Source organism: Nipponia nippon, unplaced genomic scaffold (assembly GCF_047370975.1).
Source record: "Nipponia nippon isolate SJK-2023a ecotype South Korea unplaced genomic scaffold, ASM4737097v1 scaffold_10, whole genome shotgun sequence".
Taxonomy (NCBI): Eukaryota; Metazoa; Chordata; class Aves; order Pelecaniformes; family Threskiornithidae; genus Nipponia; species Nipponia nippon.
In genome coordinates, this window is record NW_028262291.1 from 26,318 (window position 1) to 31,134 (window position 4,817).

At 37.0% G+C, this 4,817-nt stretch overlaps 1 long non-coding RNA gene across 1 annotated transcript; it reads right to left on the reverse strand.

Moving 5' to 3' along the window:
- Positions 1 to 2,497: 2,497 nt before the first annotated feature.
- Positions 2,498 to 4,154, reverse strand: LOC148056980 (uncharacterized). The gene is made up of 2 exons (XR_015702041.1): positions 3,634 to 4,154; positions 2,498 to 3,535 (listed from the first exon to the last, which is right to left on the reverse strand). It is a non-coding gene; the product is annotated as an uncharacterized LOC148056980 (long non-coding RNA).
- Between the last annotated feature and the right edge of the window lie 663 nt (positions 4,155 to 4,817).

Consider the following 4,817-nt stretch of genomic DNA (forward strand, 5'->3'; position numbering starts at 1 on the left):
GGAAAGATGAGAAATAATTAAAAAATAGTGACAGTGAACGGAATAAAGGTAGAAAATTTTTGAAGCAACAGAGTTTAGGGAAATAGAGGAAAAAATTTAAAAGTAGGGGCACTGAACTGAAACGGGGACATAGGAAGAAAATTGAAAATCAAAGGCACTAAGGAAATAATTAAAAATAAAGACATCGAAGGGAAAAACGTAGACAGGGAAAGAACGTTTTAAAAGTGATGGGTATGAGGGAAATAAAGGGAAAAATTAAAAGATAGGGACAGCGAACTAAAACAGATGTGGAAAGAAAATTTAAAAAGCAACGGCACGAATGAAAGAAAAAGAAATAATTTTTTAAACAACAGCAAAGGGAATAAAAGTGGGCATAGAAAGAACATTTAATAAGCAGAGGGGAACTAGGGGAATAAAGGGGAAAAATTGAAAAATAGGGACAGCAAACTCAGAGATGGAGAAAGAACATGGAAAAAGCGAGGGCACTAAGGACAGACAAGAAATTATGAAAAGAAAAGACAGCAAAATAAAGACTGCAAAGGGAATAAACGTAGACAATTTTAAAAGCGACAGGGATTAGGGAAATCAAGGGAAAATTATGAGATAAGGAGAGCAAACTAAAACAGAGATGTAAAAATAAAATCTTTAAAGTGACGGCACTAAGACAAGAAATTATTAAAAAAATTCAAAGGTAATAAAAGTAGGCATAGAAAGAAGATTTAATAAGCAGAGGGGAATTAGGGAAACAAAGGAAAAAATTAGGAAATAGGGACAGTGAACTAAAATAAATGCAGAAAGAAACTCTAAAAAGCAAGGGCACTAACCAAAGACAAGAAATTATTGAAAGACAAGACAGCAACATAAAGACAGTGAACGAGGTAAAAGTAGAAAAATCTGAAAAGCAAGGGGGATTAGGGAAATAAAATGGAAAAATTTAAAAATAGGGACTGAACTAAAACAGAGATGTAGAAAGAAAAGAAATAATTAAAAAATAAAGGCATCAAAAGTAAGAAAAGTAAGCATAGAAAGAACATTTTAAAAGGGGGCGATAAGGGAAAAATTAAAACATAGAGACAGCAGGCTAGAACAGATTAAAATAGACCATCTAAAAAGCAAAGGAATTAAAGAAAGGCAAGAAGTAATTAAAAGAACAGCATAATAAAGACTGGGAACGGCATAAAAGAAAATTTTAAAAAGTAACAGGGATTAGAGAAATAAATGGAAAAATTAAAAAATAGTGGCAGTGAACTTAAAGAGATGGAGAAGGAAAATTTAAAAAGTGAGGGCACTATGGAAAGACAAGAAATAATTAAAACATAAATACAGGGAAATAATGACAGCTACTGGAACAAAAGGAGACAGAAAACTTTAAAAGAAACTGTGATTAAGGAAATAAGGATAACATTCAAAAATAGCATCACTGAACTACAATGGAGATGATGAAAGAAAATCTAAAAAGCGATAGCACTAAGGAAAGACAAGAAAGGACAATCAAAAACTAACAGCAGCAAACGGGATAAAAGTAGAACATTTTAAAAGCCAAAGGACGGAGAAAGGAAAGAACTAAAAAATAGCAGCAGTGAACTACAATGCAGAAATAAAAAAAAAAATGCACTAAGGAAATACAAGAAATCATTCAAAACTACAGATGGTGAACAGGAGAAAAGTGGGCAGAGAAAGAAAATTTGCAAAGCCATGAGCATTAGGGAAAAGAAGGGGAGGGAACTAAAAACTAGGGACAGCAAACGAAAGGCAGAGCAAGAAAATTTAAAACGGGAGGGCCCCAAGGAAAGACAAGAAATAATTAACTAGAGCACAATAAAGACAGCAAAGGGGATAAAAGGAGACAGAAAATTTAAAAGCAATGGAGATTAAAGCCATATTGAGCAAATGAAAAAACGGCGATGGCAAACTATAAGGAAAATAAGGAAAAAATTAATCGAAACTGTGAACTAAAAGAGAGATGTAGAATTAAAAAATTGTAAAAGCAATGGCAGTAATGAAAAACAAGAAAAAATAATTAACATCTCATGACAGCAAAGGAGATAAAAGTAGAAAATTTTAAAAACCAATGCTCAAGATTAAGAAAGGAAAAAAGGAAAACCCAAATATTAAGATTAAGAAAGGAAAGCACTAAAAAATAGTGACAGCTAACTACAACACAGACATAAATAGACATTTTAAAAAGCAAAGGCACTAAGGAAAGACAAGAAATCATTAAAAAATAAAGACAGTGAACAGGATAAAAGTAGGCATAGAAAGAAAACTAAAAGAAAAAGAAAACAAACTAAGAGAGAGCTGTGGAAAGAAAATTTTAAAAGGTAGGGCACTAAGGAAAGACAAAAAAATAATTAAAGATAAATACATCAAAATAAAGACAGGAAATGGTATAAAAACAGACAAACTTTTAAAAGCAATGGTGATTAAGGAAATAAGGAAAAAATTTTAAAATCCCATTGGTGAACTAAAATGGAGATGGAAAAGAAGATTTAAAAAGTGATGGCACTAAGGAAAAACAAGAAAGAATAATTAAAAGTTAATGACAGCAAACAAGATGCAAGTAGAAATTTTAAAAGCCAAAGGATTAAGAGAGGAAAGCAGTACAAAGTAGCAACATTGAACTACAATGCAGACATAGACAGAAATTTTTAAAAGCGACAGTGCTAAGGAAAGACAAGAAATCATTCAAAATAAAGACAGTGAACGGAATAAAAGGAGGCATAGAAAGAAAACTTAAAAAGCAATCAGCATTAGGGACAGTGCACTAAAACAGAGATGCAGAAACAAAATTTTAAAAAGCAAGGGCACTAAGGAAAGACAAGAAATAATTGGGAAAATTAAAAAACAGGACATCAGGAAGTGATTTAAAAACCCGCATCGGTGAACTAAAACGGAGACGGAAAAAATGGAAAAAGACAGAAAATTATTTTTGAATCATTTATATAATACAGCAGATATAGGTTTGTATTTGGAAATCCTTCTTTTTATATATATATATATATATATATATATATGAATACTGTATATATACATATGAATATTATTTTTTTATATATATATATATATATATAAAGGCGAGAGATTTTTCTCTACTGCAATGCCTCACACCCGTATTTACAGTTTTGAACGTTTTTGATCACACACACGAATTTTCGAGGCCGATTCCTCCTCTTTTGTCCACGTCTCTCCTTGGACCTGGATCGCTTTTAGTACGGACGCTAGTATCTCAGTAAGCTTTTCAAGTACTACTCTAAGATATTTTCAAAACTTATTGACTGAAAAAGCACACAGCTTCTATGACGAAAACAAAGCCTGTTTCTTCTGAACGCCTGAACTCTTACAAACGGCGTCTTTCCTCTTTTAGGACGCAACTATTTTCCCGATATCATTTCCTAGTAAGCGCACAGAAACAGAAGATTGCGCTTTCAGGAAGGCAAAATAAACGGAGGGAAGTCGGCTTTGCACAGGCAGAACACGCTCCAGCGCAGACCTTCTTTTCCTTTTAGGATCTGCGTTAAAATAGTTCCTAGAAAAACTACAGAAGGAAGGAGAGCTGGCGCATTCTTGACGTTAACTTTGAAGTCCATGCTCCAAGCGCCTTAGGAAAAACGCGGACACGCATCGCGGACGTACCTTGTACTCGCAGACCGCTACGCAGCCTTTCCGTCCGTCTTGCGCTTTCACGGCAGAAGAAAGGGCAACCACGGTGAAACGGCGGCAGCTGACACTCTGCTGAGAGAGGAAAAAAAACCTGTAGCATAAAGCTGGGGAGGAGTCCCAAGCTGCCCGGTTTTGTGAAGTCTTGCGAAGGCTACAGCCGAGCGAAGGAAAAAATAGCCCTTTGGAACATATTGCCAAACAACATTCGGCAATAAAACTCGGAGGCGTTTGACACGCGCCCATTTTTTGGTAACTTGCTATTTGCTTCCTGTTATCGTTGTTCTTCCTTCAGAACCTCTACTTGGAGCCAACTTCTTTGCTACCGGTTCAAGCGTTTCCCTTCCTGGTATTACTAGCACACGGGCCCAGGCAAGTCCCTGAACTGCTCTTCCGAACTTCTCCAAACGACAATTACAGCCACGAAAGAGGACTTCAAGAGAGGAAAAGGAGAGGCCGGGCAGCAAAAAAGCTCTGCAGGCTGCCACCAGTCAACATTCCACTCTTTTTTTTTTTTTTTTTCTTTTAAATACACCCCCCCCCCCGCCCCCAAATACAAACAAAAAAACCCCATGACCTTGTATTTTTTTTCCTTTGGGAGCTCACCCCTGTCTCAGCACAGTGTCCTCCACAGAGCAGGAAGCGCAGACGATCTGTATCCCGATCTGCACGCGACGAATCCGTGTTCAGAAGAAATAGGCCAGATCTGTAAGACCGGTGTTATTTTGGGGGTTTTAACAATCACAACGCAATTGCATCGACCGACGCGTTTGTGAGAAAACTCCTTAACTTCTAAACGTAGCACCTCCTTGGGTAAAAAAACGTGTGCGAGACTGAAAAAAAGGGATGATTCAGAGCTCCCGCTCACGATGGAGCCGTGGCGAAAGGAATGAAAGTGAAGACAAACAGCAGCAACAGGAAGTGAAATTCGGCTTTAATTCTAGGCACGTGCTTAAGAGACTCTCCAAGCCCACACCTCAATCCTAGGAGCGACTAGCCCTTTTCTGGAAGGACAAACTTTGTTACTTCAAAGTCCTAGACCGAAGGCTCCACGGAACAGAACGTGCACCGAGCCACAGGCCACCGTGCCACCGACGCTCTGATGGCAAAGAAAAACCAAGGAAAACTAAAGTTTAAAGATCGGTTTCCATCGCGTTTCA